General features: G+C 40.1%; 1 pseudogene; it reads right to left on the reverse strand.

Annotated features, from left to right (window-relative positions):
- Window positions 1-11,156: 11,156 nt before the first annotated feature.
- Window positions 11,157-12,156, reverse strand: LOC118709367 (annotated as a pseudogene).
- Window positions 12,157-25,917: the final 13,761 nt, after the last annotated feature.

Genomic DNA, 25,917 nt, shown 5'->3' on the forward strand with positions numbered 1-25,917 from the left:
GTTGGTAACTTTAAATTAGCCAAGGATGGGAGTATTTATGAAAATTGCAAAATCAGCACCTCCCCCTCACCCTTACTTCCAGCTCAAGAGCTGGTTTCCCCCAGCATGCCACTGCCCCATCTATCTTCCATGAACTGACTTAGTACTCATCCTATATAATAAAAGGCTAATGTGCAAATTGACTGAATTGCAGAATGACCAGATGCTATGACACGCACTGACCCCCAGGGGGAAGATGTTCAATGCAGGAGCTGTCCCCTGGTAGTCAGTGTGTTGACTACTCAGCAAGAAGCCCTGAGCGGGGCTCACAGCTGGCTAGCACCTGGCAGTGGTGAGAGCCTCTCCGTCCTCTAGGGCAGCATTAAGGATCTCTTGGGGGATGTCCGCCTGCCTGCACCCTCCACCCCCTGCCAGTGCATGAATGTTGTGCACCAGGCCTCTAGTTTCTAATAAAGCTTTAACGTACTATTCCAAGACAATAATGATTTCTTGCCTGTCAAAAGCTGAGAGTACTTACATGATCTACTCCACTTACTTGACACTTAGACAATACATTGTGGCTTAGATTGTTGACTTTGCATTATTTTAACATGTCACCACTTTACCTCTAAGGGTCCTTCATGTAGATTGTTAGCTCCATGAGAGGAAGGACAAAGTATTGCATATCTATGTCCCTAAAATGATAAATGTTATTGCCCTGGCTGGTGTGGCTCAGTTGGTTGAGCATCGTCCTGTGCACTGAAAGGTGGCTGGTTTGGTGCCCAGTCATGGCACATGCCCAGGTGGTGGTTCCAACCCCTGGTTTGGGGGTGCGTGGGAGGCAGCCACTTGATGCTTCTGTCACATTCATGTTTCTCTTTCTCCTTCTCTAAAATAATAAATAAAAACATATTTTTAAAAGAAATGTGTCACTGAGTAATATTAGGTACTGGAAAAATGTAGGCAGTTTGGAGGAAAGGAAAATACATCTTGAAGTATGTAACATTGTGTTTTTTGTTTTGTTTTGCTTTTTTGATAATTTAAATTAACCACCTACAGCTGTATGCTATGCCACTTCCAAATTGTTGATAATTGAACTGGTTTATGGTTTGGGGAAACCTTGCGTGCCTTTTGTGCTAGTTCAGGTATGTAATCTGAACAATGATACCCTGTTTTCTCATCCCAGATGTCCTTCAGCACCGAAGCCAGGCATTTAAAGGCAGGGGAGCAAAATATGTCACAAGGTACCCTCTTTTTAACCCGCTGTCTCACTAATCGGTTCTTAAATGGCCATTAGTCTTTCCTCAGCTAATAACTGAAAACGTGATGTAAATTATAATCTCTGTTCCCTACCCTACTTCACATAGTCATGATTTCTACTAAATGTGTTTGGGGTCAGGATATATCTTAATACCAAGCAATAAAGCTTCATACATAATGTACCACAGTAATGGATACACATGTTTATAAGTGTTTGTTTTTAATGCTAATGTCAGATTATTTAGAGCCTAATCCGTTCTGTTGATTGGAACTAGTGTAAGTGGAAATATAAAGATTTCTATCCCTACATTAACACATTTTATGGGTTCCAAAGCCCACTCTCTCTCTACTGAAAACACAAGATCATGAATTAACAAAATCCTCACTTTCTGAGGGTTTTATTTGACTTAAAAACAGTTTTAGAAAAGACTAATCTACAAAACAGGCTTGTAGGAGTACTGGATAAACAAGATATCTGAGTTTATAAAATGTTGCTCTCAAACCAACGTCTGTTCCACAAAACGTTTGTTAAATGGAGTAGAAGTAAATGTTAAGAAGCACTCTGCTCAGAGCTATTTACATAAATGTGCTGTCACAGATTACAATTAAGTGACTTGAGGCAATCTCCCAAAGAACAAACAAAAGACTAAAAGGAAAGACTCTTGGATTTCTTCACATCCTTTTCCCTGAAATGGCTAAAATTTCTGTCTTAATGACCATTAATAGTTGCAATACTATGACTTATTGTGACTGGGCTCATGGTTTGCTTTCCTTTTCAAACCTCTACCACATGTTCTCTGTGCATCTGTCTTTACATCCATAAGTGACAATTTCATGCATTTAAAAAGCAGGACAACCACATACACTGCGCTCTGTTTCTCAAAAACAAGATGGTCCCCTCTCCTTCATGCTCAGTTACTGACAATCCATCTCCTGCCTGATGTGAAAGAGAATTTTCTCCCTTTCCTCTTACTTTACAGGTTTCTATTCTAATTTCTTGTTCCTCTAGAATGGTCCATTTACAATGGACAAAAGTGCTAAGCCAGGTGACCTGACCCTGTTTTATCTGCCTTTCCTATCTGCAGCTCAGGCCTGGCAGCTGCTTCAGAACTCAAGGCCCTGGGTCAGCAGAAGGAATCCATTTCCCAAGAAAACCTGGGCTAACCTATCTCTTTGCTTGGGATATTTGGTTTGAATTGTACCAGGATAAATATACAGGGGTGGGCAACAGTAGGTTTACCATTTATATGAAAAAAAAAGCCATGCAGGTTATGATTATGATAATATAAGAATGAATTCTGTTTCGTGTACTCACAACTGTGAACCTACTGTTGCTCACCCCTGTATTGCAAACTTTTTCCTTCCTAAGTAAGGAAAGGCTACTGTAGGGACATTACTAGAGCTGAAACAAGTTTCAGGTGCCTAAAGAAATTCTATTTGCCCATCAGAAACTTAGTAAACGCTGGGTTTTAGTTAAAAAAATAAAAATAAAAAAAAAAGGAAAATCTGAAACTTTAAAGAATTTTCCCCCAATGAAATAATGGAGATAAAGAGATGCTCTTGATTTGTCCAAATAACTTTGTATTGCTTCTCTTTGAATTATTATGCAGCACAAGTGTTTTCTTTCTGCCCATGGAGTATCATTTAGCAGCCCTTTTCTTTTTCTCTCCCAGAACATTTTCTTTCCTCTGTTCCTATTGGACCATCTGTATCCAGTCTCACCACATTCAAAACCACCCTCCACATAGCCACTGGAGGGGTGTGTCCAAACTGAAATTGTATTATGTTGTTCTTCTTTTTAAAACCCTTTTAACACATAAGCCCTCACTCCTTAAAATGGCCACTAAGCGCCTGGTCCCTTGAAAAAGTAAAAAGCACTCCAGGCAGCTAGGCTGTGGTGTTCCCACTGAGCATACTGTGCTCAGAGAACAAAGACCAGATAGCTCTCTGCAACCACATCTGGAACACACAGACAAGGATATTCTAAAAATTTTTTAAAAATGACTAAATATGCCTATTTCCTAGCCAACATGGAAGACTATACTATTGGCAATGCTAGGCCCACTTTAATTTTTCTTCTAGATCAGTGGTTAGCAAACTGTCAACAGAGCTGCAAACTGCTGCTTGAGAGCCGCATGTGGCTCTCAAGCCGCAGTTTGTCGACCACTATCCTAGATAAAATTATTAAATACCCAATTACTGAGTCAGCCCTGTTTTTGATGACACTCAATTCAGAATGGGCCTGCGCTTCCTTAAAACCTCCTTAGAAAGACCCAGAAAAAGCCCCAGTCCTGTCATGAGCCCTTCCCAACTCCCTCTTTCTTACTCAGCTGCTCCAGGAATCTTCTGCTGTTCATTCCCTTGCTAAATTTACCTTTATTTTTTTCTTCCCAGGAGTAAGTTATCAATAGTTTTGATCCGTTGGCTTTAACATATCTCTTCCCTCCACCTGCCATTTCCTTGGCTTTTTTTTTTTTTTTTTAATCCAACTCTCAAGTCAACTTGTGTAAACACTTCTAAGACCCTATGTACTTTCTTTCTTTTTTAAAAAAAATGTATTTGATTGATTTTCCACAGAGAGGAAGGAAGAGGAATAGAGAGCCAGAAACATCGATGAGAGCAAAACATCGACCAGCTGCCCCCTGCACATCCCCCACTGGGGATGTGCCCACAACCAATGTACATGCCCTTGACCAGAATCGAACCTAGGACCCCTCAGTCCGCAGACCGACTCTCAATCCACTGAGCCAAACCGGTTTCGGCCCAATACTTTCTTGAGTCACATTCCCATTGTCTTGTGTTAACTCTGAGCTAGAGTGTGTGGTATGTAGAGGCTCTACATCTGCCAAATGTTAAAATTAGGAGACCAGGTTCAAATTCTGGCTTTGGCAATACATGACCTTGAGAAGCTTACTTATTACACACATCAGGGATGAGCTGAAAAGTGTCATACCCCTGACTAATTCTATTTTCCTTATTACCCACTGACACTTAAATGACCCAGAAAGCAACTGCACACATATCTACGGGCCTAGAGTAGAACAATGTCTTTTTTTATTTATTTGGAGCGTAATAAGACAATGCCCAAGATAGCTAAATAAATCTCATTCATTTCTTTTGCTTCTTTGCTTCCCTAGTTTGTAAACTGATATCTATGAACTTGCTTTCTTCTAGAGCAGGGATGTGAAACATTATGAAGAATTGGCTCTCAAGGGACAGAACCAGCAGAGGGTCTGAAGAGGAGGTGCAAGTCTTAATCCCCATACTCTATCCTGACCATTTGAATCAGCCAGACAGTCTCTACCTAAAATTCTATGATAATTCTCTGAGAGTTAATGGGATGGATGTAAAGACTCTGTAAATCAGTGGATCACAACCTGTGATGCACATTAGAATCACCTAAGGAGCTTTGAAAACATATGCATGGGTTCTACCCCATCCAAATCCTGCCATGGGCCTGCTCATTGGTAATTTTTAAAAAATATATTTTTATTGATTCCAGAGAGAAGGGGAGAGGGAGATAAAGATAGAAGCATCAATGATGATCAGCTGCCTCCTGCACTGCCCCCACTGGGGATCGAGCCCGAAACCTGTGTATGTGCCCTTGACCGCAATGAAACCTAGGACCATTCAGTTCTATCCACTGAGCCAAACCAGCTAGGGCTCACTGGTCATTTTAAAAAGTTCTGTAGGTGATGCCGGGACCGGTTTGGCTCAGTGGGTAGAGCGTTGGCCTGTGGACTGAAAGGTCCCAGGTTCGATTCCGGGCAAGGGCATGTACCTTGGTTGCGGGCACTTCCCCAGTCTGCAAGCCCATGCTCTATCCACTGAGCCAAACCGGTTTGATTCTCTCTCATCGATGTTTCTAACTCTCTCTTCCTCTCTGTGAAAAAAAAAAAAAAAAAAAAAAAAAAAAAGTTCTGTAGGTGATTTTAATAGGGCAGAAAATCACTGATCTAGGTCTTGGCAGGAAAGTTTCTCTAAAAACAAAGTATTCTCCAGTGCTGCAGAATGGATAAAAGAATAAGCACCGACAAATGATTGGGGTCTTTATAAAATTGAACAATGTATCAAACACCTTTTCACAGGGCAGGATTCCTCCAAACCAAAGAGAAGTAAGTGATGGAAAGAATCACAATAAAATTCAAGCTGTAGAAATGAAAAACATTAACAAATTTGGAAATATATACTATTGTACAGATCAGAGAATTTAGAAATGAATTGGGGCCAGAAGCTAATTATATGGAAGTATTTCCACTTGTACATTTATCCAGAAGGCAAAGTAGAGATGGCAACCAATATATCTAAACAAGTGACAAGAATATTAAGTTTTCTGTCATTCCCTAGTGCATTACTTTTCTCAGCATGTTTTCCGTCCTAGTTCTTATGAAGGTGAGAATAATATCAAAATCATTAATTGTCTAATTTTGGATATGATAAGACTTTAGTGGATGGTGTTAATTAAACTACAAAACAACTCCTCTTGCTGTGGTGTGCATTCCAAGTTAGAGCAATTAATTCTCTCGCTTAAACTGATCAAGATTTAATTACCATCACTCTGTGCAAATTACTCCATAATTAAAGTAATTTGGTTCATTCCACTTGCTGACAGTGTCATTGAACAGCCATTCACAGAACCAAAAGAAGTGATAATTAACTTAAAGAATAGCTCAGGGCAATTTTACAGACAAGTTCACTGTTAGTTATTTTTAAAATACCTAAAAATGGGGTAGAATGGGGAAAATGAAATTCTGAGAGAATTCTTAAACAAAAATAATAAAAATAAGACTTTAGGTGTTTTTTTTTTTTTCTTCCCCAAAATAAGATTCCCAGCAATTTAAATGACTGTGGTAGCTATCATTATAACCTAACCACAAATTAGTGTCATGGCAAAACAAATAGAACTTGAAAATAAATTAAGCACTTAAATACTGGTTAGAGCTAAAAACATTGTTGGGGATTACTGCCTACCTGGGGGTACAAAATATCCTGGTGAAAAGGAACACTCAGATGGCTTCAGAGAAAGCAACTCAAAAGGTGTTTAATAATTGCAAAACTCGAGTTTGAAAGAAGCTTTGGGACACACACACACCATGGAGATGAACAGTTGTTTCTACTTTCCTGTGGAATCACTGTTTTATAGAGTAGTTAATTGATTAGTTCTCCAGCCAGAGGAAATGGAGAGGCTAGCTGGACCTGGGGCTAGAATTTGGCTGCCTAGATCATGCCATTGTCACTGGTCAATGACTAATGCAAACTATGGTATTAGTAGTGACTCTCTACTAATCAAAACATGGTGTGTTTTCCCATTCATGACATTCCATGTATGCACAGAAATTTTAGCTTAAAGCATTGCTCAGCCTTCTCTTAGAAAAATACCTTTGAAATCCTTTTTCTTTCCTGATCCCATTTGACAATATGAGAAGGGACTACAACACTGTTCAAAACTGAAAAACATTAGGTGTCAGTGTCATTATTCTGCTCACTATGATACTGCAGAGAAATTATTTTTCACCACTGCTCAGCAAAATCACCGAATATGCTTAATGCTTAATCATCACTTGTATTATTTCATTTTATTTTTTTCCAGTTTCTTTGCATTACTGGCTTTTAAGAGCTTGTTTATGACTAAAGATGCTAACCATTTCTCATGCATTACAAATGAAATAACCATGTTTTTTTGTTATTTTACTCTGGTGTGTTACTTTTTGACTGTGTCATACTTGTGTATTAAATATGATGTTCTGTTTAAGAAAAAAGAAAATATGAGAAGGGGATGTTAAATGTCATTCAAGGGATAAGACATATCCTCAGAAGATTCTTACAAATTAATGTCATCTATTTCCTGAATATAATGAAAACAATTAAAATAAGGATATACGGGCATTGGATTAAACATAACATCAATGGTCTCAGTACATTTAAAACTTTGTATGTGGCTTGCATTAGATGACTATTGGGACAGCACTTCTATAGATTATTGGCAAAAGGCTTTACTAAAGTGAAAAATGCTAGAAATGTTAAAGAAATTAATAGGAATCAAGGAGAGGAATGATATGTTCACCTGAGTATGTTTATGTACATTTTAGGGAAAAGTGTAAGAGTTATTAAAGGTACAGGTGTATAGAACATCTTCCTGTTAAATGCCCATTAAGAATACCTAGATTGAGCCGAAACCGGTTTGGCTCAGTGGATAGAGCATGGGCCTGCAGACTGAAAGGTCCCGGGTTCGATTCCGGGCAAGGGCATGTACCTTGGTTGCGGGCACATCCCCAGTAGGGGGCGTGCGAGAGGCAGCTGATCGATGACTCTCATCGATGTTTCTGTCTACTCTGTATCTCTCTCCTTTCCTCTGTAAAAAAAATCAATAAAATATATTTAAAAAAAAAAAAAAAAAAGAATACCTAGATTGAATACATCTCATGAATGCAGTAAGTAGTTATCAAGTACCAGGCATTATGCTTGACACTAGTTTTCAAAAGCTTTATCTCCTTACATCTCATTGGTCAGAACTGCTAATCCCCAGAAGATAATAGGATCGCCATAAATCTGGGGGGAAGAATCTACCTTTCAGGGAATCTCTACCTATCACCTGAACAAAGTCTTATTATTTTTAAGACAATGTTTTTATTTTTTTAAACCTGGATTTTTTTTTTTTTTTAAAGCAGAGAATAAAGATAACATGGCTGTATGCCACAATGTGTGCTGCAGTGTCCAGGATTTAAAACGAGCAGGTTCACAGCAATAGAGCCCTTAAATTAATAACTAAGAATATCATTCAGACAAAACAATCACCTAGACACATTCACATTTGATCATCGTCTTCCCAAAACTTCAACCTTAGACATAAAGTTTAGTTTTGCTGACATGGGAATCTGACAACATATTTCATTTAGATTTGGATTAGGAAATAAAAATGGTTTCAAATTAAGATACACTGAAGCATTTGTTTTTTTTTGTTTTTTTTTAAACACAACTTCATTTTTAATCCCAAGGAACTGAGTGGACCTCAGCAATGATTTATTAATTGGAAGATGGAAGGGCAGGTAGGGAAACTCCAAGCTTTTATAAAAGATAGATGTTCTTGGGTATAATATACTTATAATTACATTTGTAAGGATGTGTAACTACCACAATGTCATAGCTTTCTCTGGTGACAGACCGTTTTGTAGCCACTTTCAACATGGACTTAAGTACAAATCTATATCTTTATAAACCCTTGTTCACAGGTGTAGTAAGCCATCTTTTTAAGTTTCTAAGGAGGTATTTTAGAATTTAGAATAGAGGATTGATTCCACGGACTTGGTTCAATAAGCTTTCTTACCCAAGAATGAGGCATATTTGGTAATAGGTAGATGTAGACCCTATTCATACTCACCTTGCACGTTTAATACCATTAATTTATCAGAACTAATAATATTAATTCATTCAGAAATGAGATTAAACCAGGAACCCCTTGCAGCCATAATCCATGACTGATGACTCTGTGACATGGATGGCACAGCCCCTCCAGCAGAGTGAACAGCGCACGTGTGGCAGATTGCAATGAGAAACCATCTAGTCTCTCCTGTCTTCAGTTAAAGCACCTTTAAAAAAATTGCTTGTCTCTCTGCACTCCTTGACTATTATATTTTTAGCAGCCACACTGACTATTTATACTTAAAGCCAACAGGGCAAAGTCACATAATTATTTTTCTAAACGGCACTTAATGGAAATCAGCAGGTAAGAAGAGTCCAACCAGGCTCACAAAATGATGGTCGCTGCAGTTGACTTGCTTTTTGACCATGTTAATCGGGCGTCATTAAATGCAGCCGACCAGAAATGGTGCAACGTGGTATCACTCTGAATTATGAAGGACACCCACTTGTTTTTTATTTCCCCTCTCTTTGCAATACATTAACACATCATACCTGTTTTTCTCCAATCTTTTCTCTACTTTTATTCACTTACTGAATGCCTACTATGAGTGAGAAATGGACTAGAGCTGGGCATATGAAGAGTAAAAGGAAATGGCCATCTTTCCCATGAAGAGCTTTGCCTGTTGAGAGCCATTGTGGTGCATGAAAAAGAGCAAACAGCCATATTACAGTCTGGCAGCTCCAGCCTCTAGTTCTAGCTGGAATTAGAATAACAACCTGTGTGACCTTGGCCAAATTACTTAGCTTGTCTGAGCTTCCATTCCTCTTCTGTAAAACTAGAGGCCTGGTGCATGAAACTCATGTACTCAGGGGTGGGGTCCCTCAGCCCTGCCTGTGTCCTCTCACAGTCCAGGAGCCTTCAGGGGATGTCCGACTGATGGCTCAGGCCCGCTCCCTGCCAGGAGCAGACCTAAGCCATCAGTTGGACATCCTTAGCGCTGTTTTGGAGGCAGGAGAGGCTCCTACCACTGCCGCTGCGCTTGTCAGCCATGAGCTGGCTTCTGGCTGAGCAGTGCTCCCCCTAGGGGAGTGTACTGACCAATAGGGGGCAGCTCCTGTGTCATTCCTCTGTTTGGTAGATTTGCATATTAGCCTTTTATTATATAGGATGGAGATAATTACTTACATACTGATCACATTGTCATGAGAATAAACTGGGGGGGAAAAAAACCCCACACATAGGTAATGCCTAGCACATGGTTATTTTAAAAATGATAGTTAATATTGCTTTTATATAAGATTCTCAGCAAAGCACATGTGAGGCAGACACTCGATAAATCAGTGGTTCTCAACCTTTCTAATGCCGTGGACCCTTTAATACAGTTCCTCATGTTGTGGTGGCCCCCAACCATAAAATTATTTTTGTTGCTACTTTGTAACTGTAATTTTGCTATTGTTATGAATTGTAATGTAAATATTTGTGTTTTCCAATGGTCTTAGGCTCTACAGCAGCAGTTTGTGACCCACAGGTTGAGAACCGCTAGCAGGGTCGCCTAAGACCATCAGAAAACAGATATTTACATTATGATTCATTGACAGTAGCAAAATTACAGTTATTAAGTAGGAATGAAAATAATTTTATGGTTGGGGGTCACCGCAACATGAGGAACTGTATTAAAGGGTTGACCCTGCTAGTGGTTCTCAACCTGTGGGTTTTGACCAATTTGATCAAATTAGAAAACATATTTACATTATGATTCATTAACAGTAGCAATATAGTTATGAAGTAGCAACGAAAATAATTTTATGGTTGGGGGTCACCACAACATAAAGAACTATATTAAAGGGTTGCAGAATTAAAAAGGTTGAGAACCACTACGATAAATATTCACTCCCTTCTTCCTCATTATTTAAATGATAATTTTCTGGGCAATGGCCTTAGCCTGTGCTGAAGTGGAAGGAATTTATTTTGGATGCTGTCCCCCTCTTCCTCTGGAGAGGATCCTCTCCCCATGCTTCTGTGTCTTCTGTTGGGGAAAAAAAAACCTCTAAAATTTCTCCAAGCTGAAAACTGTGAGTAAAAATCTGAGGAGGAAATTAAGTTCTAATGGTAGTTTAGCCACCAGCCTGTAGGTAGGGGAGACTTCCACTTCTTTCCCCCTTCTCATAAATGGATTAAAAATGTTTGTTTATTAGAAAAATGGACTTCAGCCAAAAATACAAGTTTCAGTGAGCTTAGATTTCCTGTAAGGTAGAAACAACACACTGTACACATACATGTGCATGTTTCCGACCCAAGCGAAGGGCGTGGGGAAAGCAATTTGGAAAGCCAGAGCAGTGATGAAATCTAAGATTTCTCAGAAATAGTTTTAAGTGGGAATAATCCTAGCTGGATGGTGGGTTTCTAAGCACGAGTCCAAACTTCACAAAGCACCTTCAAAGACTGGGTTGCCTAGAGTTCCAAGTATGGCAAAAGGCTAGATACATGGGCCATGTAAATAACAGTAAAAGCAAATCAAGGCTCAGATGCTGAGACTTGTCCGCATGTCCTACAGCCAAAAGAATAAGTATTTGAACTTTAAATAGTTTTCCACTTCTTGGCAGATGGCCATTTAAATACATCTTGTACCCCAGCTACCTTTTGTTCAAAGAACTTTGTGTTCTGGGCACTCTCTTGGCCCTCTGCTGTCCGAGGAGGTGGTGTCCTGATGCACAAGAACTCAGAGTGCCCAAAGTTCTTGACCTGCATGACTTTGGGAAGAAGGGTTTTGTTGAAATGATCCTCCAGGATAGGTGCGCTGAAGTCTCTTCATCCTCAGCCATGAAGAAGGCACCCTGGTGAGAATACTTCTGTAAGAACTTATATTTGCCCTTAGCAGCTCTCTTAGAAATAACTGCTATTTGCCCGGAGCTCAGCTGGCCTCTCTTCCTCAGGTTTCACATGCATTCAGTTTCTGCTTTCTGCTTCTCAGTCTCTTCTGTCCCTCTTGATTCTCTTCAGCTCCGGAAGTTTCCAAGCCTCATATTTCTTCTCCTCATTTTCATCATCAGTATTCAGTGCATCCAGGGACCTCTTGTTTTCCCCATTTCTTTCTTGGTCTCATCTTCTACAATCTCGAGTGTGTACTTGTGCCTCTCCTCAGCCATGTGTTTTGCCTTCTGCTCTGTTCTTGAACTATTTACTCATCCTTTCAAATGAAGGCTGGTTTAAGGTGAGGCTCCATCTCATCTTCATTGTATTTCTCATCCTCAGACTCTGATTCCTTCCCAGAGTGTCCCCTCATCTTCCACTTTCATGACTTCCACCTCTTCATTTGTTCTCTCCTGTGCTCGCTGACCATCATGCCAGAGCACCACTCTATTTTCTCAAATTTTTTCCTCTTCTTCACTGCTATCTTCTCATTCCATGCATCAAGCATCTCCTACTTCTGTTTCATTTCCTCCTACCACTTCAGGTTCCACTAATTTCCCATGTTGAGCCAATCTCTTTCCCACATCTTCACAGATACTGTTCTGCAAATGCCATAGGTGAGGGTCACCATTCTTATAATTCCTCATAGATGATGGTGAATGCAGCACACTTGCCTGCTAATCAGTTGAACATTAAAAAGTCTCTGATTAGGGAAATTAAAAAAAAAAAAAAAGGCAGGATGCTAACTAAGCATTGCTACATTGCTACATGATGTTTGTGGAAGATTTGGAGACCATCTATATGAAAAGATTTCCCGACAGCTAGATATAGAAAACAGTTCCAAAAGTATTTTTGTCTGTTCTTCTAAGTCTTTGCTAATATATGTTTAGCCCCAAACACTTGCCTCAAATCCTTTGCATTTAAAGTAGCAAATTATTGGGACAAAGTTTTGCTTTTTTGCTGAAATAATGTTTTTCTCTAGGAGACAGTGGATGCTAGTAGATGAAATAAGGAATATTTTAGTAGTTAGAAAACAAATCATTTTTGTGAGCCTGTGTAAACATACACCTGTAGACGTAAGAGCTATGGAGGAAAGACTCTTTTAGACAGCCATTGATGAAACAGACCTCTTGCAGAGCACTGGAAGGAATGGGTAAAGCCATGCCACCATAAATATGACTTTTTTTCTAGGATAGTGACAAGTCCATCATAGGAAAACCCTATGGTCTAGTCAGAGTTTTTATGAGATAGTCTCACTTTAATCTGTCCCTTGGTGGATTAAATGTTTGTCTTGATCTGCCATGTGTGAAATATGAGCTACTGGTGATCATTGGTGAGACTTTCTATTACTAGTAAACATGGTCTGAACCCATTTTGGCTCAACATCTATGAGGGATTCAAAGTCTGGCCATTCCCTCTCCTCTGGTCTCTTCTTTGTAATACATTTCCAGGGGTGTAACGCACATTTTCACACCAAGCCACCTCTGTATTGAGACCAGAGTGCTCACAGGGCGAGGCAGTTTCTTAAATTAGAAATCTTCTTGGGAATTGCTAATGATTAACAAACACACACACTAGATCCACTTTATCTGAAATCGTTGCATTTGGTTACAGATATGCTGACCAAATGGATGTAGTTATAACTACAAATAAAATAAGCAAAAAAAAGTTTTATCATATAAATAGCATACTTCAAATTCAACTCTCTGGGCTGCTTGGCTATTAACTAGGAATATCACTGCCATTACAAGAGTATGATTATTGTATTAATTTATGCCCACTGGTCAACTATAATTTAATTTTCTATATTTGCCTCCAATTTCATTCAAAATATGATTTTATTTTGAAATATGGCCACATTGTCTTCAATGGGGCATGGAAATGGAATTTTACTCATTTTGTGATAAGCTAATAAAATTTTATTCTACAGTGTTTTGGCTGTTTTTATTATTGTTGTTTTATTTGGCCTTTCCTCCCTCCCTTAAAGCTCTTACATTTGGGAACTTTGACTAAAATGCATATTTTAAAAGATAACTACTGTGATCAAGACATTTCTTTCTAAGGCTTTCCTTCAAATTTTAATTTGAAAATTATAACAGACCAAGCTAGCAAAGAGCAGTTAATCAGTGCTTTGCCTCATCTTCTGGTTTCTCGGTTCCAAATTTTCAGTCCAACAAATAGCAGTTTTGGGTGTTTCTTTAATATGGTATCTATCTGGCTGAAAGGTTTCAGAGACTCCCTCTCTAGTCAGAACCACAGCATCTCAACACACCCACATTCTTAATCCTAGGGTGGGCTCAAATGCAACTAGACTGTGTGAAATGTTTTCATTTCCTATTGACTGGTTGTGTACTTCCCTTGTGTTAATCCCTTGTTAATGGACACTTTCTTCGAGCAGCTGAGATCGGAGTTGTGTTGTCTTTGTGATTCTAGCAGATTTTATTACTCGGATATCTTTGTTTTCATTATTTTGAGATTTTGGGATTTTGTCTGTTTCATTGATATTGATTCTCTCAGTTAGAGATGGCCTGGCCTCCCACTGTTTCTGTTTATGTTTGATCTACAAGCAGTGGGAGGGAATCCTCAGGCTGCAAATGTTTTGGTTCTGTGCTTCAACTGGGAAAGGCATGGTAAGAGCCATTAGCAACTTTCTCAACTGAAAACAGATGAATGTGGCTTTAAACCTAGGTGAGGGACTAGCATTTTGTCATTTAAACGACCTCAGGTGGTGTTCTGGGGAACTCATTTTGGAGGGCAATGTGGAATTTTGAAGAGCCTTGGCAACCACTTTGGAGAAATCCAAAGAAAAATATCAGTCCCTTCCTTTGGTTATTAGCTCTGCCTCTCTGTAGCTGGTGTCTTTGGGCAATTCATTTAACCTCTCCAGAGTTCACTTTCATTACCTTTAACATGACGATAATAGACCTGGTGATATTTAAGTTCTCTCTCATTGATTAATATATGGAAAAGAAATAACACTTATGTTCAGGTGCTTAAATATTTCATTCCAATGCCAATGAGATAACTGAGTTAAAATATAGGTATACGTTCTGTAATCTGTGCTAGAGATATAGTTTGCTATGTAACTGCTTAGTACTGTATGGGAAAAGGTACCTTCTCTCCATTAGGGTTATAAACTCCTAGAGAGAAGAGACACCACTTTGGCAGCACCCCAAGCAGATTGGGTCATGATATTGAACATACACCGAACTGTGTTGTTTGGAAACCCTCAAATGCCCCTCCTAACATGCCATTTTGGGTTTTGATTGTTTTAAACTTCAAACAATTCATCAAAGAATTCCTTCCAGCCTGAAAAGTGTTGTAGTAAGTGTAGTTTTCTCCATCTCCTTCCAGTTCTGGAGCTGCTACAGCAGGGTTTTGAGCACCTGTTTTGCTGAGACACCCTTGAATCCAGCTCTGGGCTCTGATGATATGATTTGATGCCCTCTGCCCTAACTATCCTTCCACAGACTGACTTGTTGGGATGCTTGAAGATTACCATTTGAACTTCTCAGTGGATGGCATCTCTAGATCAGTCATTCTCAACTCTGATGGCACATCATAATTCCCACAGGAGCTTTAAAAAAATTTCCAATGCCCAGGTTGCAGCAAAACCAGTACCTCAGAATCTCTTTACATGGAACCAGGCAGGAGGACTCTTAAAACTTCCCAGAGGATTCCAGTGTGCAGCTCAGGCTGAACCCCATGACTTTGGAAGGACTGTGCTTACATGGCTCTTACCTGGTGTTGGCACTATATTCATCTGGATCTATTTACCTGGCATTTTTGATACATTTATCTGTTGAAAATGTTGGCTACTTCATCAGCTGGTCTGTAAAGGACAAGGAAAAATGTTTCTATTTTTAAAAAAGAGGAGTGAAGAGGAGCATGTGAAACTAGAGTATAGCAAACCCCAACAAACTGTGAGCTTGTATTCACTGGGGCTACATGGGTAGCTAGCCTAAATGTGTGGCTAACCCTTCCTAGAGAAGCAATTAGGAAAAAGTTGCCCTGTGGAAAGCAAGAACAAAAACCTGGGGGCCAGAGAGGATCCAAGATGGTGGCATAGGTAACACCTAACTGCAGCCTCACACAACAATTTCAATAAAATACAACTAAAATACAAAATGGACATTACCCAGAACTACAGGAAAGTCAACTGACTAGAAATTCTACAACGAAAGGAAAGAGAAAACCAGAAGGAAAAGCAGAGGAGCGGTAAAAGCCTAAGGTACGGAGACACGCTGTGCGTGCAAAGAGGATGGAGCCGGAGAGGAGGGGGAGGCTGAGTGCCTGGCTGGCATTCCTTAGTTGGAAGGAGGTAAAAGCTCTGGACTGTGCTGAACCCCAGATCCGACAGCACTGAACCCCAGTTCTAGGCCAGACCCTGGGGACCCAGGCTCATTCAGAGGGAGCCTGGGATGTTAGGCGGAATCTCAGGGGAGCTACGAAAGGCAGAGCCACCAAAGGCACGCACATTGCACACAGAGAACAGGTGGTTGACTGTGCTGCTGGATTGCCCTAGAGCAGGGGTCCTCAAACTTTTTAAAGTGGGGGCCAGATCACGGTCCCTCAGAGAGCTGGAGGGCCGGACTATATGAACTACTAATTCCTACTATAACACCTCGGCTGCGCTCACTGCCCAAAAAACCTGGCGGGCCGGATCAGACTCCTCTGCGGGCTGCATGTGGCCCACGGGCCATTGTCTCCTTCCTAGAGGGAAGGAGACAAAAGCTCCAGACTGCTCTGAACCCCACTTCCAACCCCACTTCCAACTGAACTGAACCCCAGTTCCGGGCTCATTGTGGGAGAGCCTAGACTGTTTGGTAGTGCGCGAAACTCAAGGACACTTTACTCTCAGAGGTGCTTGCAATGAGTACTGAAGGACCCTGAGGAATACTGAGACTCAGGAGTCTCATAGGGCATGGCTGATGGAAGCCAAGGCTCTAGGCTCCACCCTGAAACTTCGCCCCATCCAAGCTGAACACAGAGACTTTTAAGGCTACCAACTCAGGGAAGCTGTGAAAATGCTGAGACAAGGAAACAGATCACAAAGAAAAGAAATGGAGGACAAAAAGCGACTGGATATAGGGTTCAAAACCACGCTTATAAGGTTTTTCAAGAATTTCCTAGATAAAATAAATGAGACCTATGAGGATATGAAAAGGGATCAACTGGAAATAATAAGGGATCAACAAGAAGTAATAAGGGATCAACAAGAAGTAATAAGGGGTCAACAAGAAATTAAGAATATATTGTCTGAAATAAGAAATATTATACAGAGTCCTAAAAACAGAATGGAAGATCTCAAGAATCAAGTCAAAGATTTGGAACATAACGAGCCAGAAGATACTCCTCCGCAGAAGCAAGAAGACAAGAGAATCCAGAAAGTTGAAAATAATGTAAGAAACCTCTGGGACAACTTCAAGTGAACCAACATCAGAATTATGGGGAGTCCCAGAAGAAGAGAGAGAGCAAGATACCGAAAACATACTGAAAGAAATAGTGACAGAAAACTTCCCCCACCTGGTGAAAGAATTAGATCAACAAGTCCAGGAAGCACACAGAACCCCAAACAAAAGGAATCCAAAGAGGACCACACCAAGACACATCATAATTAAAATTCCAAGAGCAAAAGACAGAGAATATTAAAAGCAGCAAGAGAGAAACAGGTAGTTACCTATAAAGGAGCACCCATTCGATTGTCAGCTGATTTCTCAACAGAAAACATGCAGGCCAGACGGGAATGGCAAGAAATATTCAAGGTGCTGAATAGCAAGAACCTACAGCCAAAAATAATCTACCCAGCAAAGCTATCACTCAGCATCGAAGGCCAGATAAAGAGCTTCACTAATAAAAAAAACTAAAGGAGTTCATCACTGCCAAACCAGAATTACATGAATTGCTGAAGGGGATTCTTTCGGAAGAAAAAAAAAAATAAAGATTATGAACAACAAATTTGTAACTATCAACAAATGAAACTAAAAACCAAGGGAATTAAAAAAAAATCTGATGAACAATATTAACTGGTGAATATAATAGAATCAGAGGTATGGAAGGGGAGTGAACTGACGATTCTCGGGGAAAAGGGGAGTGGAGGGTGTGGGAAGAGACTGAACACAAACTGTGCACCTATGGATGAGGACAATGAGGGGTGGGGAAAGGGCAGAGGGTGGGGTGGGAACTTGGTGGAGGGGAGCAATGGAGGGGAAAAAAATGAGGAACATTTGTAATAATATGAACAATAAAGATTTATTTAAAAATAATAATAATAAAAAAGAAAAAAAAAAAGAAAAAGCTGGGGAAAGGGACAGAGGGGAGGCCTCTGAGTCAAGGATTCTCCTGAGAGGCTATATTGGGGAGCAGAAGATTCAGAATGGCCTGTGTCATTGTACACATCCCCTCCCCCATCCCAGAATGTCAGTGCTCCTCTTGATGGAAGTAGCTGTCCATTGTTACCCCCAGCGGCTTTCCATTCCTTTGTTCTCTGCTCTATCTACACTATGTTCCCCTTTTAGATATCTACTTATCAAAATAAATAAATAAATAAGTAAATAAATAAATTTTAATTAAAAAAAATTTGTAAGTAATATGCCAGGCTCTTTTCTAGGCCTTCGACGATGGTTTCTTCTACTATAACACACACCAGAGTTACCTGGGGAATGTGTTTTTAAAAGTCTGTGTCTGCCCTGCCCTATCTGATTAAAAATGAAGATTTCCAGCACTCACCCCAGAACTTTAAGTCAGCAGAGCTGGATGTGCAAAGAGAGCTGCATATTAAAAATGTTCCCCCTATATGATTCTGACAAAGTCTGAGAACCTCAATTTGATATGCTATCCCAGAGGATATATATATATATATAGAGAGAGAGCACATGCAGTTCTTGACCTTGAGGAGAAAAACAACCGTTGGTATAACCAAGAGTTATGAGAGCCAGAGTACAGGACCACAACAGAGGGCACCCAGCCCTAGCAGTGGGGGCTGGTCCCGCCTATTCTCACTCCTCCAGAGAACGCTGTCCTCTTCACTAGAAAGAGCCCATATGGGCTCATCACAGCCTTTCCAGAGGGTTAATCCAAGACCAGGGCAAGAGCCATAGAACATGACTTGCTGTTCCCCAACTGGGCACTTCGGTGCTTCGTTTCTTTGGCCTCAACTGTTCTTGTCTATCTGGAGAAGCCCACCAAGTCTTCAACATTCAATTAAGTGACACCTTCTGGATCAAATCTTTCCTGATCCTTCCCAAGCCTGGCTGATGCATCCTGTGGCTCTCATAGTGTCCGTTTTGTGCTATGTCTATTCGTTTGCTTCTCACTGTGACTCACTTGGTCTCCAGAGCAAGTAGTGCCTACCAATCTGTGTTAATAACACCTCACTGGGCACGTAGCAGGTACTTAGTAAATATTAAGTGAAGTCCTGAGGATAGAACAGATGACCACTGGGCCTCTTACCACACATAGGAGCACCCAGAGCAGCGGGAGTGAGATGGGAAGACACTCCCCTCCCTACACTCCAAGAATGAGGAACCACCCAGCTGGCATGACTCAGTGGTTGAGTGTAGATCTATGAACCAGGAAGTCATGGTTTAATTCCCAGTGGGACATATGCCCAGGTTGTGGGCTCAATCCTTGCTGTGGGGCGTGTAGGAGGTGGCCAATCAATGATTCTCTCTCACTATTGATGTTTTTATATATATCTCTATCTCCTTTCCTCTTTTAAGTCAATTAACAAAAAAAATTTTAAAGAATGAGGAACCATGAGATGGCAAAGCATCCTTCTGTGAAGACTAAGGCATTCAGCGTGCTGACAGATGCATTTCCTCTAGAGCTCACAGTCCTAAAGATGGCGCTACCCAACAAGCCAAGAATGCATGTGTAGCAAATAGAAATAGCTGATGCATAGTGTCCTGTGTGCTGCCCTTCCCTCTAAGCATTCACATGAGTGACTCACCTATTGGCCCTATTTTATAGATGAGGAAACCAAGGTGTAGAGCATTTAGTTGATGTACCCAAAGCTGTATATCTCAGAGTGACAGAATTGCAATTCAAACTTGGGCAGTCTGGCTCCAGAGTCTGGTTTAACCACAGTGCTTGGTGATCTCTGTAAATATTGGAAAGTGTTCATTTTTGTGTGGCAGAAGTGGGGGGAGATGGGAAGAGATGGGAAGCTTATCATTAGCTCAAAACCCAATGTTTGCATTTTATTAAGTTTCATACCACTAAAGTCGTTTAAATATCTTTGCCCGTCCATTTGTGGCAATGATTCATCATATTCAGGTATTTTAATGCCGCCCCCAAAACTATATTAATTCTCTACTATAGAATTCAACATTTTTGTTTACTTCTTCAGCTGCTACATGGGGAAAATTATGTAGAATCCTTTCCAGTACTTCGTATGATTTTATAGAATAAGTTATTTGTTATTTAAGCTTAGTTTTCTCCACTGAGTTTGCTTTTTTTTACTCCCTTTTCATTGCTTCAAGGTACTCATTGAAAAGGATTTAAAATTATTGCTTAGAATGCTCTCTCCCTCAACCAAGAGTAAAGAACATTATATATCCAATAGCCTGTAAACTCACCTTTTCCATTTAACTTTTCAGAAGTTACTCATGCTTAATATTTGAAGCAGTTAAAAAAAAAAAAAGCTTATATATTGATGATTTTTGGAATCAATGCAAGTGAGCTCAGGGGGAACTGGCAGGGGCATAATGCAGAAGAGGAAAAGCTTAGGAAAGGGAGAGAGGAAGTGCTGTCCCAAAGCACCCTTGCCTGGTACTGGGGTAGGGACCTGAACATTGGAGGATGCCAGATACCAGATCCAGCAGCAGATAGCTGTGTCCTGTTGCCTAAAGCATGGAGTATTCTATATCAGCAACCAAAGTTCCAGAGACTTAGAACTTTTGCATTTGTCAGCAATTATTCACTAACTCTGAATCTCGTTTGGGATGATGGATAGAAGGAAGGAAGGAAAGAAGGAAAGAAGGAAGGAAGGAAGGAAGGAAGGAAGGAAGGAAGGAAGGAAGGAAGGAAGGAAGGAAGGAAAATAAAATACACCACCAAATACAATCCAAAAATGGCAGAAAGAAATGGTAACTCTACTAAATTCTACATATTATCTATTATTATGACTTTGGTTATAAGCTTTTTCTCAAAAAATACTTAGAAATTTGCATTCTTTTCTGTTTTAGGGTTGAATGATGAGCTGATTCTTAGTCTAGAAATTTTCTGGAGATGGAGTAGAAGAATATGGGATGGTTTGGAGAGTTAAAAACTTGCCTCTAGTGGGGAGGTGAGAGTGGTGAGAGCAGCATTTAGCACTCTCTAAACAAAATTATCACAAAGAAACTGCTGGATTGTATGGTAATAGTATGTGTAATTTTGTAGAAATAATAAAGTGGCTTTATTATTTTGCATTTCCAACAGCAATAAATAAGAGTTCTTAATGCTCCACATCCTTGCTAGCATCTAGTGTTGTCAGTGTTCTGGATTTTGGCCATTCTAATAGATGTGTAGTGGTATCTCATTGTATTAATTTACATTTTCCTGATGCCATATGATGTGGAGCACCTTTTCATATGCTTGTATCGTCAGTATATCTTCTTTGATGGCATGTCTATTCAAGTTTTAGCCCATTTTTAGATCAGGTATTTTTCTTAAGTTTTAAGAGTTATATGTATATTTTGGCTAACAGTTCTTTATCAGATTGGTCTTTTGCAAATATTTCCTCCCACTTTTTGGTGGCTCATCTTCTCATTCTCTTGGTATTACCTTTCACAGAGCAGAGGCCTTTAACTTTAATAAAATCCAGCTTATTTCTTTCATGGATCATGGTATTGTATCCAAAAAGGCATCACCATACCCACAGTCATACAGGTTTTCTCTTATGCTATCTTCTATAGTTCTCTGTCTTCTATTTAGATCTGTGATCCATTTTGAGTTAATTTTTTTGATTGGGTGTAAGAGTAGTGTCTAGATTAATTTTTTTATGGGAGGAAATATACTATTCTTTGACTCTTCCTTCTGCTTGAAAGGTGCAAATAATGGGTAGGACTTGAGTAGCCATTTTGGAACATGAGATGGCATTCAAAGGATGGCAGAGTGTCCATAGAGAATGCCTCTTTCTTCCCCCCCCCCCAATTTTTTGGTATTGATTAAAGTATTACATATGTGTCCACATTCCCTGATTGCCCCCCCCCACCCCACTCCCATTCATGCCTTTACCCCTCTGCTGTCTCCATTGTCACATGTCACGTGTCAGTTGTAATCATGAGGATCTAGTGCTAGGATTGAAACAAGAAGGGTGCACTGGACAATTCATGCCATTTTGTGGGAATAAAAACAGACTTGAGCTTAGATCTGGCAAAGAGTTAAAAAATAATAACCAGCAGTTAGAATGTTTGTTTTTTCTTTTTATCCTTTTTTAAAAATATATATTTTATTGATTTTTTACAGAGAGGAAAGAAGAGGGATAGAGAGTTAGAAACATCCATCAGCTGCCTCTTGCACACCCCCCACTGGGGATGTGCCCGCAACACAGGTACATGACCTTGACCGGAATCGAACCTGGGACCCCTCAGTCTGCAGGCCGACGCTCTATCCACTGAGCCAAACCAGTTTCAGCAAAATGTTTGGTTTTTCATTTGTGTTTATCTTTTTTCTAGATCAGTCATGGTGAATATGTGGCACCATTTTCATTGTCTCCCTTTCACACCCATGGAAAAAATGTATTCTTAGCGTGCATGCTAAATCCAGATGTAACGTCAGGGTACCTCTCAACACAGCACTAGGCATCTACTACCAGTCCATAGGCTTTGCCATAAAAATGATTATTGGCTCCCTGCTTTGGATGCTTGAAATTTGGTGAATGTTATTTTATTCAATGCAGTTGATTTGGGTCAGAGTCCTCTGGAGTTTATGGTCATCTAGGCTCCCGAGTGCCTCATCCTTGGTTTCCAGTTTCAGTTTTCATCAAGTGAAGTAAAAATGTAAAAGCAACTGTAAAGCACCCTCAGTTCAGAATGCTTTTTTATTTTTAGAACTTCCCCCAGGCTTACATTTGACTTTGTCCACACCTAGTACATCTGCAATATATTTATTATGGCTCAGTTTTATCAAGTTTTACTAAGGCATTCAACTTGGGTTTCATAGAAACAACTCTTTGTGAGCTCACATTTCATTGGCTTACATAATATTTAATTAAATTGCATAATTAAAATAGCCTGGTATAAACAGGTTTGGGAACAATCCTAACTGAACCTTAGGAGGCATACAACTCACCAGTGGGAGCTCAGATTCACTATAGATAACACTGGAGCATGTTTTCTCAAAAAAAAAAAAAAAAAAAAAAAAGGAAATCTATTTGCTCTGAATGTCATCATTACGTTTTTTCTTTTTTGCAGGAGTAGGGGAGCAAATAATTGTTTAATGGAGTGAGGTGTTTTTAAACAAACACATTGGAGAATGATGCAATGTCTCAGCTTTGGACACATGTCTGCAGAACACCTTTGCAACTGGTTCTATGATTGAGAACCTTTCATCTCACCTCTGTTGTTTACTACCATTTAGAATGATCCCCACCCAATGGTCAAAATAAAGAAACAGTGTTTCTTCAAGATGACTTTTGTGGATGAGTTAGCTGGGTGTGCCTTCTTTCTAAACTCTGGTTTGCTTTCTTGACTATGGCCATCACCATGTCACCCACAGCAGTTCAGGGAAGTCTTTTGGGCCATTCCTCGATCCACTTCACAGATAACATACAGAATTTTGACTCCTGTGTCATCAGTATAGTTGGTCATGATTCTTCCTGAAAGACCCAGGAAAATACAAAAATTTGCACATCCTTGCCTCCACATCTTGACCATGGAAAAAGGCTACATTTCTATTTTTTAAATGTGGTAATGTATATTTATATTATATATAGTGAAATTTACCCTTTTAAATCCTTTGAGTCTTAAGTATCATGTTGCACACCCAACACCACTGTCTAACTTCAGAACTTTTTCATCACCCCTAACAGAAAGTCTGCATTCATTAAATGCTAACTTCCCATTCTCTCCTCCCAAACTCCTGGCAACCACTATCCACCCTCTATCTACATGCATTTGACTACTCTAGGCACCTCATAAATGGAATCATGCAAGATTTGTCCTTTTGTACCTGGCTTCTTTCACTTAGTTAGCATAATGTCTGTGAGATTTACCCATTGTTGTCTTATTGCTTTTTAAATGACTTTTCCACTCAGACCACACCATCGTAGCCTAGAGTCTTCCATACACCCCCAAGAAGACCATTTTGAGGTTGCCTTTTTTTTTCCTTCAACATCCTGAAAAGTGGTAATCACCTCTTCTCCTCCCCCCAAAGTGTGAGTGCCAGCTGTGGGCCTTCTATGGCGACCACCCTACAGTCCCCCAGACATGGTTGCTGGGCTGCATTCGTCCTTTCCAAGGTTCTAGGATTTTCAATTGCCCATTAAATCTTCTGCAACAATCAATTTAAATGCACAAGTTTGGCTATTCAAATTACTTTTTCCAAAAGTACTTTAAAATGCATTAAGTTATTAATTGCCTGCTGGCACTTTAATCAAATGGGAAAATTGACATAGCCAGTGGCATGTATTTTTGTGGAAAGAAAATTTATTTAAGAAGAAACAGCAGCTCTTACTGCTTAATTTAAACTGAGGAAACTGTGGAAAATCAACTGCTATGGAAAATTAATAAAACATTTCCAGCTGCAAACAGTGACTAATTGTACAAGATGAAGACTGCCCGGAATTAATAACTAGCGGTCTTCTGTGTGGAGAACCCCCCACCACTTTAATTTACCGGGAGATTAAATGACTTCTAAGTTTGCCACATTAAAACAGAACATGAATAAAACGTTAGCGAACGCACATCTATTATTTACTGTCTGTGATATGGATATAATTATTTTCAAACAACTACAATGTGACGTGACCAGTAATATTTAAATGACTCTTTTAGCAAGAGAATCTACTGAAACATCCCCCCCCCCCCCCCCGAAGGGAAGAAAAAATCCTTCTTACTTGTAAAGTAATAAGAGGATGCCTGGTGGAAGCCCACAGATGCCACGTCCCTGCCCTGATAGACTGAAACATGCTCAGTGTCAGAGCCTAGCCTTCCCCTTCTCTGTATAGAGAGTGCTTGGCTGGGGGGGGGGGGGGGGAGGGAGAGCATGTGCAGAAGAGAAATTTTAGCAACTCATTTATGAGCTCTGGTCTTAAATGGAAGCTGATCCCAACAGCCTGAGGAAACCATTGTCAATGCGTACAGGCTCCTCTGGTGCCCGGTGTTACTGTGAGCACATGGGCCTAATGGAAAAGGTTCCTCTGTGAGAGGCAGAAGGGAAGGCCAGGAGGATGTCCAGAGGAAACAGGATTTATCCACAAGGGACAGACAGTAGCACAGCCCCCATCAACATTATGGCCATATTGTCAAGCTTGCTTAAGACATTGCATTCTCTTGTAGGCCTTAATTTTCTTAGCGATAAAATGAGGATTAACAAGTGTTGTCCTTTTTCTATCTCTGTTGTTAGGATTGAATTATTTTATTGCCCCAAAGAGAAGTCTGTCCATTTTCCTGGTATGCTGACACTTTGAGATTTTGTGAAATAAGACACTGCAAGGGGACACCAATCAGTGGCCAGAAGAGATTCAAGCAAATGAGAGATGGAGGAGAGAAATTGAGAAAACCAAGAGTTCTATTTTTATGGAGTGGTGGACTTTTTTGTTGTTGTTAGGTTTGTTTACTTGTTTTAATTTTGGAGAATAAAAAATAACTCAAGCCGGGACCGGTTTGGCTCAGTGGATAGAGCGTCTGCCTGTGGACTGAAAGGTCCCAGGTTCGATTCTGGTCAAGGGCATGTACCTTGGTTGCGGGTACATCCCCAGTAGGGGGTGTGCAAGAGGCAGCTGATCGATAATTCTCTCTCATCGATGTTTCTAACTCTCTATCCCTCTCTCTTCCTCTCTGTGAAAAATCAATAAAATATAAATAAATAAATAAATAAATAAATAACTCAAGAAACCAAGAGGAACAAGCCAATTTGATGTGTGTGTGTGTGTGTGTGTGTGTGTGTGTGTGTTGAGATATTATATATAAAAAATGGAGATTTGCTTAGCGGAGAGGCCCTGCCTCTTGGCCCTTATCCTCTAATGCTCTCACAGAGGGTACATTCAGCCTCTTGCTACTTGATATTGCCTGCAAGAAGGTCCAAGTATTGGCCTGGAGAGAATAAAGGCATGTTGTTTAGAAATGCAGAGGCTTAACCTGAACCATAACTGGTTAGGGGTTTACTACAGAAGTTATCTGGACATATCATTTTATTTCCAGGTTTTAAATGTAATTCTAAACAAGATCGGGCTACACAGCCCTCTGCTGCGTGACACAGAG

Source organism: Pipistrellus kuhlii, unplaced genomic scaffold (assembly GCF_014108245.1).
Source record: "Pipistrellus kuhlii isolate mPipKuh1 unplaced genomic scaffold, mPipKuh1.p scaffold_m20_p_1, whole genome shotgun sequence".
Classification (NCBI taxonomy): domain Eukaryota; kingdom Metazoa; phylum Chordata; class Mammalia; order Chiroptera; family Vespertilionidae; genus Pipistrellus; species Pipistrellus kuhlii.